We start from the raw sequence: 16142 nt of genomic DNA, 5'->3' as shown, positions 1-16142 counted from the left end.
TCTCCTACATTAAAAGCCATAATATTAGGAAAATATACCCTAAGCATCCTGATTTCGATGGATAAATATTAAGGCTACCCAGAAAGGAAAAAAACCACAACATGGTGCAGAAACAAAGCATCAGCAGAAAGGGCATGCACAAATCCAGTGCCACTGCACAAAGCCTTTGACACATCTGGATGTTTGGCAATTAAGAAATTAATCACAAAATAACTCCCTTTGCCCATCTCCCCCTCCTTCTGTAGCATTTTTGAACTCAGCAAGAGCACTCGGGGCAGGGGAACCACAGCAACGTCCAGATTTTTCTTCCAAAATCTAACCAAAAAGCCTTCTGCTGAGATTAACCCGTTTCAAAGCTGCAAAGCAAAAGCAGCACGTGGTAAATGAGATTTACTACTGAAGCACCCCCAGCTGCAGAGATGGTAAGCAACAGCAATAATCAAGTTCTTAGAAAAATCTACACCTCCTTTGCATCTGCCCTTATTTAGGCGTACTGCTACCAAATGCACTTGCCTCAAAAAAAAAAGCACCAGGGTTATTACAAGTTTCAAATCAACTAATAGAAAAACCCTGAAAAGGAGGAGTTGGTTCCTTTGAACTGCAAGCGAAACCCACAAATTTAGAACAAGACACGTTCTCCATATTCTTGCTGGACCTCCCAGCTGTGTGGGCGACATCGCTTCGGTGCCAATTTAGATGAGGCCAGATTTCCACCAAAATGGGCAATTGTATCCGCTGCCTACAGCCTTCCCAGCCCTCTCCAAGACCATTTTTTCCAAGCACTTTCAGGAGCTTAAGTCCTTCTCTCTGGAATATTTCCCTGTGTAAAGTGCCTGCTCTATTTTGATCAGCGCTGACCTTATGTTTGGTGGAAATTTTAGTATTTATTGTAGATGGATGCCACAGCAAAGCCAGATCTTAATCCTCCATTACACCAAGGATACAGTCAGCAGAGCCCGAGACAAAAGGCGGCCAAGGCAGCGGAGCACCGGGGCTGGGGAAAGGTCTGACATACCCTGCCAGCGAAGCAGAGTGACCACAGGGTTAATCTGGCTTACAATGGGCTGAGCAGTTGCCAACACCACCCCAGCATCACCCGATCACGCAGCTCTAATCCAGATCTCCAGCCCAGTCATGCTTTACTCTGTTCCAAAAAGGATAACGCCTTGCAAGCTTTACGGTCCCTCCTCCCCACAAGGAATCTCCAGGCTGAGCCTAAATGGCACGAAACCCCCTCCACGACACCGGAGGGTAGAAAAGCGGTGGTTGGGAAGCAGATCTCCCTTATCTTGCAGACGTTTCTCTGAGCATCGCTGGAAAAGCAGCGCTGCTCCGACTCAATCACCCCCAAGATTGACAGCATTTTCATGTCATAGTTTCCCACAAGACTCTCCAGAACACGTTACTTCTCTGCCAGCCGAGTTTCAGTGAAATTCTACCATACTCTCATTTCAGAAGCTGAGAACTGTAAGAAGAGTTCATCTTTTTTTATAGCTCAAAAACAGGAAAGACCTCTGCAATGGCTGTGTCTGCTTTTACGGCATCTTCAGCATCTGTGGATGCAACAGACTATCTGGACCCCTAGAAAGTTTAGGGCTTTAAGCCAGATCTCAGCAGGCTTCAGTTTACTCTCTGGGGATCCACGTAGCATTGGCAATTGTTTTTAGAAAGGTCAAAAGCTGCTGAGAGCACCTCCAAACTGCCAGCTCCTTTGCTTGCCTTTGTAACGTTATAAAGTACCTATGCCTGCTGGAACAATACTGGCCTGCTCCGTTAAATACATCTCATTCTTTTGCTCAGATTACACAGAAGTCGAGATTAAGTATAGAAAACACTTTACATCCATTTAGATTCCTAAGTGACAGAGTAAGCAGCAGCAAACCTGCTCTTCACCTTAAAATCAGGACACATCCTACCGCAGAAGAACCCACTGGATTTAAACCAAAAATAAACCAAGAAAGCGAAACAGTAACATATACTTCATCTTCTGACACCCTGCGGCACTGGTGGAGGAGGGGAAGATACATAATGACGGCTCAGCCACGCTTTCCAAAACAGTATTGAGCATAGTGTGGTCCTCTATATTTAGAATTAAACCTTTTTCAGAGCCCGTTCAATTACACCCTTTGCTGCGACGTGCTGTCAGCAACATATATGTTTTCCTCATGTAGATCAGCTTTTGGATAACAAGCTGTGTAGCTTCTTTAGCTTTAATGTCTTTACAAATACTTTGCAAGAATGATTATTTTCTTGACTAGCAGTAGAAAGTAGCAACCACGCATGAAATATAGCATCTGAAGTCGCGGCAGTCACCTGAAACCTCAGCCAGACACCCCGCTCTGGGGGCAGGGAAACCCACTTCCTTTCTTTCTAAACATTAGGAACTTTAACATGACAATTAATAAAAGCGTTTATTGCACTTGCCCGAAATGGGTTTTGGATTAAGCTGAAGACGACGACTGAAGAGACGGCCAGATGGCTGCAGAGAGCGGTGTTGCTGCAAGCGGGCTGCATGGCTCATCTTGAGAGTGGTCTTGTCCTTCGAGAGGCAAAGCTGGCGCGGGGAGTAATGCGAGCAGCAGCAAAGCAGTTAAAACCTGCATCCTCCAAGGGAAACCGTTCATCGTGCTGCTGCACGGTGCTCTGTGCGATTGCAAGTGCTTGCACAAAATAGGCTACGGAGGATGGCACGGGACAGCCCCTCCAGCTGGGACAGAAGGGTAAGCTTATGGAACAGCACAGAAAGTGAATTCTTTAGGAGCCTGATCCTTTTAAAAAACAATTTCCCAGGTGGACTCATTCCCCTTCTGCAGGCACCGGTGTGCGCAGGAGAGCGGCCTCAGCAGACGACGCGACGGGAGCGACAGCCGCCCCTCGCCTGCGCGCGCCCAGCTGGCGTGGCACTCAGCTTGACCGACAAGGACAGCGTCCTGCCCGCTCGAGCAGATGGTGCTTATTGTCAACAGTGCGTGTGCGCAGAATTAGCAGCCTTGCGTCTCCTCCCGCGGAGGGAACCCACGCATGCCCCCCGGAAGGTGCCCAAGAGGGCCGGGAAGCTGGGACGGAGGAGGAAGAACAAGCGGAGAGCTGAGCCAAGCTCAGTCCGCTGGGTTATAAATACAGTGGGAGGCTGTGGGGCTTCACGGGAACAGGGTGAGGGAAGAACGGGATCCCCCTCCCCATCCTGCCCTTTGTGGCTGTAGCCTCAAACCGGTGCCGACAGCTCCTGCCCAGCGGTGCCGGGCTCCCAGACGTGCTGTACCGTGCCCGCCTCTCCAGTGGAAATGCACAGCCTTTAGCAAACTACAGGAAGAAACTTTATCAACATGACAAATTCTCAGAGGTAAACACTTCTTCCTAAAAAACAGCGGTTAGTTTAGTATGTCTGCAGAAGGGCGGGGGGGGGAAATAAATCCCATGTTCCCTCAGCCCAAGTCCTTGGGATGGGCTCCGGTCCTTCCCTAAGTAAAAAACAGGCAATTGCGGGTTAAAATCAGTTATCCTAAATGGCAAAGCCAACTCCAGAAAACAAAACCCACCAGCCGGGTGCTCCTGCCAGGCAGCAGCGTCCCCGTTTCAGAGGCGGGAGAGCCAGCGGGACAGAAAGGTGACTCCCTGCCGCTGGCCCAGGGAGCTGCCACGGGCAGGGCAGCCGGCCCCGCGCACCAGGGCCTGGCTTCGGCGACCGCAGAAAGGGGCGTGTGCTCTCATTTTATTATTTTTTTTTCAATAAGCAATATAAATACAGCCCTGCCAACACCTCAGTCGATGCATTTCCATTGGTACAACCCGCTCTAGACCCAGTTCAGTCGTCTCAGCAGTCACGGTGCTGTAAAAGCTGTACAAGCTCCACACACATAAGCCCTCCCTAACACAGCCCCCACCTATGATACGTGCTTAAACCAAGCCTATTTTATAGCTGTCCACAAAGCACTTCTGGGTGAAGATGCACAGGAATCTTTCTACTTCCAAGGAACGGCACGCCCGTGCCCTGCTCCCATCAGCAGGTTTTACATACTGCCTTAGAGGAAATTCAGGCCCACTGGAATTCCCTACTGTCAGCTGGTTTTGTACCAGCAAGTCGTACGAGACACACGTTCATTTTGCTTCTTCTGGACCTCAGAGAAGCTGCGTTGCCTCCCTCCACCACGCGACCGGTGGTGAGAAGCCCTTGCCGGCCATCAGTCCGTCTTGCTTTCTGCTCAGCCATGCAGCTGAACGCCAACAAGGCGGGCAGAGACGGCACCAACAAACCGGGGGAATTAGAGATTAGCAGAATTATTTTTCACCAGGAGACTGCCCTACTAAAGACCCAGCTGCAAAGTGAACAGAGCAGATCCACCAGCTGCTGCTAAACCGTCCTGATAATGACACGGAGCAGTACAGAAAAATGAAGTTAAAAGATTTCAGACCGGAAGGTTACGGGCTGGAGGGGAACTACGGATCAGAACCACCTCGAGGAGTCAGCAGTAACGAACGAGAAGCAGCCACTGGGGTCTGGAGCGAGATCGTTTCTGCCATCCAGAGCACTTCAGCAAACCCAAATCATCTTGATATTAAATGAGGAATAACAGGTCGCGCTGGAAGAAAGCCAGGGAGAGAGAGAAACGCAACACACAGAAAACACTGATAAACTTTTCACGCAGCCAAGCAGCCTGCGCGGTGAAACAGCAATGGAAGAGATTCACCGTGAACCAGAAAAGTGCTTTCGGCAACGCAGCACGAGCCCGCGGTGAGCTGCACGGCGCCGCCGCTCTGCTGCACCACAGCCGCCCTGCCTGCGTGCCGGGCAGAGGGCAGGGGAGCCGGCGCACCCCGGGGCACGCGGCGGATCTGAAAGTCCTCGGCCGTGACACCGCTGGCCTCTCCCTTCCAGCGCAGGTACAGATTAATGCTGCAACGCGAGGCAATAAGCTGCAGCTTTCCAGGCACTTTCCATATGGTTCCCCTCCTCCACTGTTTACTGGCATGTACCCAGGGGCTTTTCTGTCCCCTGGAGCGCAGTCACCTACCAATGCAGAGGCCACTCTATATTTACTCTCTCCCTTCCTACGCAGCTTTCGATGGAAGAAATCACCAAAGATCACCAGGTGGGTTCAAAGCTCTTCTCCCAGAAGACACAAAGCCTCAGCCTCTCTCACCTGCCAGAGACAAGCTGGAAAGCTGTTAGATGATTTCACGTAGGAGGCTCCCCACGGCATTAGGACAGACCCCAAGAGGTACAGTATAGGACATTTCTTGAATAAGACAATTAAGTATCTGTCCACCAAGTGAGGCTTCAGTACTGGGAATCAGGAGATGCTTGCCAGATGACCCACAACTGGGGCTCCACTTTGACAATCATGAATGTGCCGTGCTGTGGGGAGAAGGATTTAGTCTCTAACACCTGGCCGAGACACAGCTGGGTCAACGTTTCATTATCTGAGGGAGAAGGAAGGGAGTGGAGATTGTGAAACAATGTCCTGTGGAGCTTCCTCTGCAAGACTGTCTGCACAGAGGTGGTTCTTCTTGGAGGTCTCCATCCTGATGCACTCTTGTGCTACATGGCCATATTCTCCGTTTCTTGGGGTGTCCGATCCCACCCCCCATGGTGACCTCCTGGAGTCCCACCCCAGCACACCACATCCTTTCCCACCAAAGGCATGGCCCACACTGAAAACCTGGGATTGTTCCAGAGCTGCTGTCCAGGTTCATCCCTTGTGGGTCTACCAGGCTTCGGATCTGTCGGGGTGTTTGTCAAAAAAGCAGGCTGGGTGCTACTGGTTTGCCATGAACTGCTCCTAACATCCCAGCTGGTTGGCTCTGGATCGGTAACAACCTGCTTTTGGCCTCGTATGGCCCTTCACACACTTGTCCTCTCCCTGAGGAACCAAGAATAAATACACGTGTGAGATCTCATCATCAGTTACACACATCTCTCAGACTGCACCAGCCAATTTGCAACCGCAGGAAGCCACAGTCCCATCCCAAATTTTGATTCTGCTCCAAAATCTCTGCACAAGCTGCCTTCCTCTTCCCAGCTCTGTACTCAACTCCACATCCCACCACTGCCAAAATGCTCAGAGATGCACTTCGTGCCTTCCTGAGAGCTGCCCAAGTACCAGCACTCGATGCAATTCACAGTTCTTAACTAGAAGAGGGATCTTGCTGCCAGCTACAGCAAACGAAAACGGGGCAGACCAGAGCTAAGTTCCCATTTCCACCTGGGATCTTCAGCAGGGACAAAACCTGCCAACAGACCACAAAAGCGGTTTCAAATATGACAGTTTACGACATTCAGCTGTCGACTCTATTAAAGGCCAAATCATCCATATTCATTCTGCATGCCTTCCTTGCATTACCTGCCACAAGGCAGCAGCCCCAGGGCAAAGTTTAGTAGTGCGAACGCAATGCAATGCTTCATGTCCATACTGGTGCAATGCCTGCTCCTGAACAACAGGGAGATACCGAGAGAAATCTCATGGTTACATCAACTCCTCTCCGTTCACCGGAAACTGAAAAATATTAGCATTAAAATCAGGTTTAAAAAGCTTCCCATCCTCTTTCTCTGCTCATCTTTTGAGGGGCTCAAATGCCAGTACTGAAAATAAAGTAAAATACTGGGACAGATGCTGTTAGAGTCCATGCTAGGGACAGCATTACTAATGCTTGTGCACCCTGGAAACCCACGACATGCCCAAGTAAAAAAGCCACGTGCTCTGCTCACATATACAATTCTGACAAGAAAAATCTAAGCATCATCCCCCAAGCACTGCACAAATGCAACTTCTTCAGTTGCTCTGGTGATCTTTAATTGTGCCTCACTAAAGAAGAAGGAGATTTGCACCCAATTCAGCTATTTCCGGTTTGCTCCTGTCCCCATATATTCCTCAAGTTCATTCCTCAAACCACCGAGCTTTTATACTTTTTTTTTTAAGACCAGTGCAAAACCTGATCTATGGGTGGAGCAAGAGTTAAACTCTGCCAAATACACTTGCATGACAGCTCCAAGGGAGGAAGAGAAAACCCCACAAGCGCTCGAGAACAATCTCATTAGCTGATCATAACATTTCTGCCTGCGAAGAAGCCAAAGTGAACAATTTGTTCAGCTGAACACCCGCCCCCACCCTGTGGACAGAAACATCAGCTTCTGAAGGGCTCTTCTATTCACAGCATGTGCTCGGCACTAATCTAAATCTAGTTCAAACCTCAACTCGGTTCATTCATTCCCATATTCAGAAAAACCGAAGACCTCTAGAGGCTGCGAGTACAGAGTTATTTCCACTGTTCCTCACTGAAAAACCCCCACTGCTCAGGGGAAATTTGTGAGCACAAATCCTAAGGCATTTTGCTGCTGAGTAGGGCTAAGCAAGGATGCCAGGCTTCTGCCCAAGAGAGAGGGCAGCGCTGGCCAGCGGCCAGCAACCCAGGGGCCATGCATAATTTGCATTCAAATAAAGCAGATCACAACTGCCCTCCTTTTTGATGAGGAGGAACCATCCAAACCACTCCACCGGCCACAGCACGCAACGCTTTGTCTACAGAGCAACCATCCCTCGGATCAGGATATGAAAGGTTTGTTTTGGCATCTCTAGTTCATTTCTATTAAAAACAAAAAAAAAAAAAGAAAAAAAAAAATTGGCCCAGGCCAGCCATTAAAAGATGCCTGAACTCCTGCGTAGAAATTATGGCAGGACGAGCCCGCACAGCCTGTGGCAACTGCACGCAGCAGAATCCAAATTTCTAATACGGCAGTTGCAGAAATGGTGTCTAGCCCACGGCTCAACACCAGCACGGAGCCGCGGGCCCCAGCAGCCCCTGAACCCGAGACGATGCTCCATACTGGAGTGTTAAATTAAATACTGGAGTGTTCTCCCTTCCTGCTGCTGCAGCCAAAGACTTTGCCCCAGGCCACTCTCTCACGGCAGTTTCTCTCCCCAAAATATCCCCAAATCCCTTCCTAGCTCAAGGTAAGGGCAGCCCAAGGATCCAAGAAAACCCTTGGACGGGTACAAAAAGTCAATCCCCACAAAGACCTACAGATGGGGAAACAAAAAAGGGAAATTAAAAATACCAAAGTGGAACAACTGCCAAGGTGGGGGGGGGCAGGGGACACCCCCCCCCCCAACCTGCTCACTGCACAGCAAGAACCAAAGCTACCAAACCACCTCCACAGCCCTTCCTGCCTACTAATAGATTTTACTGTGATTCAGGACAATTTTAACTACTTTAGAAGCTGCATAACAAAAATATACTTGAATCCACTCTGAGAAAGAAGTTTTCCCCGAAACAAAATGTCAGGGGATTATTTATGTTGTTGAACAACATCATCGCCATCTACGTATCTACGTATCAGGCTTATCTTAACAAGATTTATACTTCTGAAGTGCAAACGGTTTCAGAAAGTGTCCTCAGAAAAGGAAGTGAAAAACAAGCCACCCTACTAAGCTATCCTTCTTCCCTTAAATGTAATACTTTGAAGAAGAATATATGCCATGCAAGAGGAATCCCAGCAAGCAGGCAGGGAACAAGCCAGCAAATTCTACAGAGATACACACACAGTGAACAAACGATACTCCATTTCTCATCGGGAAACTGAAAATCATCGTTTTATTTACCTCTCTATTACCTCTCTATTTAGCTCAGAGCAACAGTGCTGGCTGGTGAAACAGCACACGCATCACCTGCGGAAACTTGTAACTTTAGTTCTCGCACACCCCTGCGCCACGTTCAGGGCTGTGCTGTAGAAATGGGAGTTAACAGCCGCAACCAGAGCAGTTGAAGAACACCACCATCCCACGGTGAAACGCCATGCCGCCCCAGGCATCGCACAAGGCACATCGGCTCGTGCGCTGACGATACAACATTTCATCCCGATACGTAACAACGTGGAGCCCACCACCTCCCGGGTTTGGATCCCGCAGCGGTGAGCTGGCAGCGCGGTGGTGCGCAGCAGTGCTGACTCACGACGTGTCGGTGATGCTGAGTCACTCGCCTCGCCCGTGCTGGCCCTTTCTTAGTCCCATCCACAATCCCAATGGAAACCCATGAACCTTGAGAGGAACACGCGGCAGCTTTCACCAAAGCCTGGAAATGGGAGAATGGTCTCTCAAAAAGGTTAAGTGGAACGCTTAATGGGTTTTGGTTTTAAGAACTGGAAGGATGAAATAAACGTCTTCTGTTCGGATGGTGACCCTAAAATACTCATTAAGGCCATCAGCAAAAGGATCTGTGGGATTTCAGACGCCAGCTCCCAAGCAGGGTCTGCAGGTGATGTCAATACGTTTTGTCCACACAACAGCAGCTCCGCTGCGCTTCCCTCCGTTGTGCCAAGCCGACAGGAACCAAACCACGGCCGGGCTCAACTCCGTGCCAGCGGGTATCAGAACGAGTCCCAGGGAATGAATCCCAAGGGACAGAAACACACTCCTGTCCCCTGTGCCAACCTGACAGCATGACTTACGTACTCACAACACGGTGACACAGAGAGGACACCTTCCAACCAAGGACACGGGAGCCGGTCACTAAGGTGACGGGCAGAGAGCGGTAAGCGGTAAGAGGTGATGTATTTAATGCTTTCCCGGCAGAGCTTCCCATCTCCACTCGGTCCTGCCCAGCAGGAAACCCCTTGCACGGCAGATCCCGCAGCCGTTTGGACTGTGCCACAGCTGCCTGGGACAGGCGTTTAGGCACCTTCCCACCATTTTTCAGAACTTGCCTTCCTCTGCCTCAGTTGACCTGCAGCTACAGTCGCTCCTCGCTCTCACCGGGCAAGGAAGCCAAGGCAGAGGCCACCAGCTCAGTGCTGATCCTGCAAGTCTGCAGGGAGTCTCCTGCAAGCACTGCGTAGATGAAAAATGTGCGCTCCACCTCGTCAACCTCCACTCAGTTTCCTTCCATTAATGGGTGAATCCGCAGGGATATGGAAGTGAGGGGGAAATACGCAGACTAGAAACCACCACTTCAGCGCTGGAGAGCACTCCACGCTTTTCTTGGTTTGGGTTTTTTGTTTTCATTATTGTTTTTCATAATCTTTAAGGCAAAACATTGTGCCACCTTACTGATGTTCCTCTTAGCACCTCCACCTCATTCATTCCCAAAGGCTACGGCGGAGAGGATCTTCCCAAAGCGCTCAAGTCCCCAAGCCAACACGGATACACAGATGCGGCTCCAGCCCTCTGCTCCCAAAATGCCCACTTCACCCAGTTCCCATGAAGCTCTTCCTCTCCTCTGCTGCCGTATCGCTACCCCCCAGGCTTGCTTAACTTCTTCAGCTATCTCAAAGTGTAACCTGTTTAAAAGAAGAGAAAAAAAAAGTCCTAATTTTTCATGAAGCCCAGGAAGACCCCTAATCATAAGGGCTCTTTGACGTGGTGTACCCATTAACTATAAAGAGATTTCAACAAAATGACCGTCATACACTTATGATATCACTTTCTGTTGAGTTCATGTCCAAGGCATGAATTTGGCCACACGACGATCAGTCAGAAGCAAAATAGCATGGCCCAACAGAAGGCTCTGCTCAGACTCACAACTGGAGTTTAGATTTTTTTTTTCTTTCTTAGTTTCCTGAATGCTTTTAAGATCTTTGCTGAAATTCTTCATGCTGGTTGCCAAGGCTAGGTTTGAACTTTTGCGATATTTCAAATCCAAGTGCCCCAGATCTTTACGCTATGACATTTATGCAATGCCCCAAGCATTTATTCAGCTGACTGTCTGAAAAACAGCCATTCCAAGCTTTAGCTGCTCTTCAGCCCTTAGCAGCAACAATTGTTCTGTGACAATAGCCTAAAATTCTGATTTTATTCTTTCAGCTATGCCAAAGCAAGTATTTTGGCCCGTGTCTGAATCCTGTTTTGGCACCCACGAACTACGGAGCAAGGTGTGGGGAGAGAAGGGGAAGGTAGGGGAGTTAGCTGGGGACAGGAGGTGGGAATACGAAGAGCGTGGACATGAAGAGCTGGCTGTTATGCCAGCAAAACCGACTCTCCAGATGCACAGCAGAGCAGCCAGCTGAAAAATACCACATTTATAAGAGAATTTATTGGACCGTTTTTTCAATATAGTTCTCCACATGCTCACAAGCAACTATGCAGGCAGAGCAGCCAGCAGAATAGCTAATACTGCCAATGCGTAGAATTTGCCTCATCATCATCGTATCAGAAAATGCAAGGCAGTTTGTTACCCCCTGCAGCTAAATCCAGGAACAAGAAGGTAAGACTATACCACGCACGAAAGGCGTTTATGACTGAAGTTTGCTCCAACTGCAATGCACTTTCAATTCATTGGGAATTTCTCCCTTAAAGTTCTCATTAATATGCCATTCTCAGCAATACGAACTAAATACCAAGATGCCCACCTTTCCCCACAAAATGCCTAAAACAGGATCGCTCAAGGTCACAATCAACTTCTTTCAGGAGCATATCCTCCTTTTTGGTGAGTAAAGCCCTTTATCAATATTATAATTTTGCTTACAACAGCTTGCTAACAGGTCTGGGTTGCACAGGACAGTAAAATCATTACCTTTTTTAGACCCGTATTTTTCATTAGAAGTTACACTTCTTCCATTAGAAAGCAGAAGTAGCAGAAGCACTAAGCCAATGGAAATTTTGCTCTTCATTTTTTTCTCCTCTTCACATTAAAGGTGGGATTTCATTAAGAGATTTACAACCTTCACCTGGCAAACTCGGTCGCTGGGGACCAGCGACTCCTGTTCACTACGAGGAGGATACAGTACGTGATAACAGAGTCTGGTTTTGCCATCTTCACTAATGCGTCATAAGCACAACCAGCAACAACTACAACAAGCCGTTTTCTTGAATTTCTTTAAAATAAGAGGTCCTGAAATACTTGACAAATTGCGCATATTGCAACTCCATCCTAAAACTCTGCTTGCTGCCAAAGCACCAGAGAAGCACATACATGCAGATGCACTGGCAAAGACCACAAGCCAAGCATCCCCCAAACACATCCCTGTAGAAAACCAGAACTCTCTCTAGGAAACACTATAAAATAAATAAAAGCTGCTGGGATATCCTCAGTCAAAAAACACCTCATGGGCTGGGACAGCCAGGGCTTGCAGCAGCAGTCAACATTTTCCAAGAAGGTATGCTTGAGCAAACAAGCCACCTCCCAGCTCCTGGTCTCCTTCAGCCAGCGACAAGACACCACCACACACTTGGCAGCACAGGACGATTTGACTTTTTGGATTGCTGTAAACCACGCTTCCCTGAAATTAATGCAGTTGAAACATCAAAGAAGAGAAGGAAGGGGGTGTTCAGTGTCTTAAATTCTTCAAATAAAAGTAAGTGCACAACAGAGAGGAGACAATTACAGCACAGAGTAAACCGTTTGAAAAGTTATTACACTTGTTCAACAGCAAAGCCCTTTGTATGTGTGCAAACAGAGGAGTTTGGTGTCAAAGTGGGGGAGCGCTCGCTATAGACCATTAGTGGCACAATCCCTGGGGAAACAAGAATAGAGACTATGCAAATCAGGATCTATTGTTAAAAGGGAAAATTTATTTCACATTCCTGAGCAGCAGTGTTCCTGGAGCATAACAATTGGTGAGGCCCTTCTGCTGAGTACTGCACATTTTTATGCTCCACAGTAAATCAATATTCCATAATACAGAAACTATGTTAAATTATTGCCAGTGCGAGGACAGCAGCTCAGAGCTCCAGTTGGTGAACAGCATTAAGACAACACCGTGTCAGAACAGGACTTATTTGGGACATGCTTTTCATTGTTCAGAGAGTTTACTGAAGGCAGAATTTATGGAATTATTCTCCAGGATGTTAAAACCTTCCAGCTCACACCATAAAGAGAACAGCACCGGCAAAGGCAGTTTCTTGATCGTGCTACCCTCAACTTGATCTGAATAAGTGCAACTACAGTCATATCAGTGTGACAAAGCTTCCCACTTGGGGAGCACCAGCAAAACAATCTCACAATGAGATATCCAAGAAAAACTGTAGTTAATCTTGAAGTGTAGAACTCCTTGGATCCCCATGCCCCAGCTCTCCTTGCAAAAGGAGAAGATGATTACTCCCTCAGTATTTACCAAACTTCGCAGCAATGGGGCTGATAAGGACTCACGATAGACTAACACGGGATGCAAACATCTGCCCAAACTGTTTTCAACGAAGCAACTTCCGATCCCCATCAATCCAAGCAGGATTGAAGTGAGCAGTCCAACATATAAAACATGCTTTCATTTTCCTCTTGGTTTAGCTTGCAGGAGATACAGAGTCTTCCTCTCCCCCCCGGCCACTGCACCTAGCAAGGACCGACAGACAGGAGTGAGCAGCACTGGATACTCCAATCTTTCCAGGAATGAAAATGCAGCTTCAGTCTCTTCACTTTTTATTATGCAGCTGACCTGAGGTCAAAGGGTGTTTTGTCATGGATCATAGGGAAGGGGGTGTTTTTGTTTAACTCCACAGGTTTTGCAGCCCAAGCTGAAAATGAAGCTTCAGGATAAGTGATTACACTGAAGCAGGCTTCTTCTCTAGGCCTGGGAAATTTCTGCACTACCAAGATGACCTCACTCTCCTTATCTGCTCTTTAATGTCCTGACAGGAGAAGGGGAGAGCTTCGCAAACACACATCTCAAAATGCAGAATTCCAACATGAAGCTTGTGTTCATAAATACAGCTCTGAGCATCGCAACATTAAGCTCTGCTCCGTACCTGAAGCACAAAAGCCCTAAACCCCTTTCGCAAAAGCCTCCTCTTCCCTCCCCCCCGCCCTCCCCACAGTCTTCATCACCACTCATTAGAGCAAGCAGGTTTTTAAGCTCACACAGAGGTAGAAGTCCAGAAAAAACACATTTGTTTGGACCACGCAGTGACATTAGAACAATATAGGTAGAAGCCAAGAAGGATTTCCAGCTGAAGCAGAAGTTATCATCAATGCCAAATACGGCTGAAATGGGCTGGGGCGGGCAGGGAGCAAGGGCGAACTAATGGATTTTAGGGATCATTGAAATAGCAAACAGAGGCAGCATTGATGCATAACAGCATCAGTGGTACGAATCCACCCATCAGGTGCAGTCCCAAGGCTCCCCCAGTTCCCTGCCTTCCAGGGGAGAAGCCAGAAGCAATCTGCTTCCCAACCCCACCCGGGAGAGCTGCGCTGCAGGAGGCAGAGGAGCAATCTGCATGTGTGCAATCGCATCTCGTGCCCACTCACTCATGGGCTTGCCCTGATTTCCGAGCCTTCAATCTGAGCTGCTTCAGAGTTGTAGGAAAAATGAAAATATGTTTTTCTGGCTTGAAGCACATGGAGGTCATCCCTGCTCAAAGTAGTAGAAGCACCAGGCCTTTTAGGAGAAGAGAACACCCACTGAATAAAGCTGCAGATATTCCCTCTGTAGTTGCAGTGCTCTGCTCCTCTGCAGCTCCCCGTGCAGAGGAGTTTGCAGTAATCCACGTACCCAACAGGCATGCCCTAATGCGGTCCCCCAGCAGACAAAGATCGCCTCTTTAGTCTAAAATAGAGCAAGGGTAAAGCTACACATCAATATTAAATTCGAAGGTCATTTAGTCAAGGGAAGGGGCAGACGTGCTATTTCTGGCATCGATCCAAGAGAAGTTTCCTCTCTCAGCCCAAAGAGCCCTTCCAGTTAACACAGAAATAATACATTTCTGGCCTTCAAGCTCTTTATATACGAAATGGGATAAAATAATCCTGGCTAAAGGACTAACTATGCAGTACAGGAGCGTGAAAAAGTCGAGAGAGAAATGGAAAGAGGAGAGCGGGAGAATGACAGGAGACTAATGTGAATCACGTTCCGTTCAGTTTTGCCTGGAGCCATAGAGAAACACGGCACAAAGTGGCCACGGAGCACAGGGGTGGCACGGGCAGGGAAAAGGGTGTCTGCTTCTGGGTACCCAACTGTGCACAAGCAGCACTAGAGCCAGAAGATCAGAAGGCATAAATTAAGGAATTAGCAATTATGTTCCACAGCAAAGGACGCAGAAAGGTTTCACAGCACTGGATCAAATCCAAGACCAAGATCCCAGTAAGGAGGCAGGGGTAGCTGCTGGGCTTTGGGTGGATAAAGTGGGGGCAGAAGCAGGAAGGAGCTTTGCGCAGAGCTGTCCCGGAGGGGTGGCTGAGGGCAGCCAAAATGCAGAATACTCGGAGGCTGTGAAAAATTGAGTTTTATTTCCATTAGAAGAAGAAAGGCACAATCTGCGTTGTTCGGCCACGTGAAACCCCTTTTATAACAGATGCTCCAGCATACAAAGGACTGAAGAAACACAGGATTCAAACATCAAATGGGAGACACAAAAGAGCATCTCTGCTTTCCAAGAAAGGACCGAGCTCTGACCAGGTTGAAGAACCTTCCAGAAGAGCAACTCTGGCCACTAACGTATGTCACTAATGAAGGGTTTTCAGGGAACTTCTCATCTCATCTGCATGCAACAAACCGACACATCATGTCACTTCCCTCCGCTAGCGCTTGCCACAGTTTTCGCACCAGCGGATGTCTGTCAACACCCGCGAATTTCTTGGGCATTCCTGGCTCCTTTATCAAGTTTTCCATCAAAAAGCTTGTTTAATGAATCTGCAAGTCCCTCTGCATGGTCCCATAGAGCACAGTTTAAGAACCACTATTTCAGCCCTTAGTATCTTCTGAACATGTTTGCCAGCAGCAATTAAAACCCAGCAATTTCTGCGAGAACCGATCGCTGATTTAACTAGTACAAAAGTCTGCTTCAAGCCAGACCAAAGCCAGGCAGCGCCTTGTAGCCGTTCTGTGCATCACACACCAGGGCCGTGCAGCACCGCACCAGGGGAATAAGCATCGCTGCTGAGCTCTGATCCGTCTTTTCCGTTTAAGTAACTATAAAACAGATTCATCACCAGCTTCAGGGGGAGCTGGCGAGTTCAGGAGAGCGGGTCATACTGGCGGTACATGCACCTAACTAGTAACATATGCAGTCTTTGCTGGAGAAACTTTAATTTTGGCTCACAAAGCTGTTCGGGACAGCAGAGAGAGCAGCAAGAAGGGGGTATCTGACTGAACACAGAGCCAAGTGCAGGATCCTGCCTCCGCGACTCCCTCGCCCTGCTGCAGGGGTGGCGAGGGCTGTCCCGCATGCCCTCAGCGAGCGGCAGGGCAGGGCAGAGATAAGAGGTGGCACACACTTCAG

The 16142-nt window shown here is 48.5% G+C and overlaps 1 protein-coding gene across 6 annotated transcripts in view; it reads right to left on the bottom strand.

Annotated features, from left to right (window-relative positions):
• Window positions 1-16142, bottom strand: part of KANSL1 (KAT8 regulatory NSL complex subunit 1) — a 101406-nt gene that overhangs the window by 31816 nt on the left and 53448 nt on the right. The window lies entirely within an intron of this gene.

Source organism: Calonectris borealis, chromosome 22 (genome assembly GCF_964195595.1).
Source record: "Calonectris borealis chromosome 22, bCalBor7.hap1.2, whole genome shotgun sequence".
Taxonomy (NCBI): domain Eukaryota; kingdom Metazoa; phylum Chordata; class Aves; order Procellariiformes; family Procellariidae; genus Calonectris; species Calonectris borealis.
Note: the sequence above shows the minus strand (reverse complement) of the source record. Positions and strands in the feature narration are given on the sequence as shown.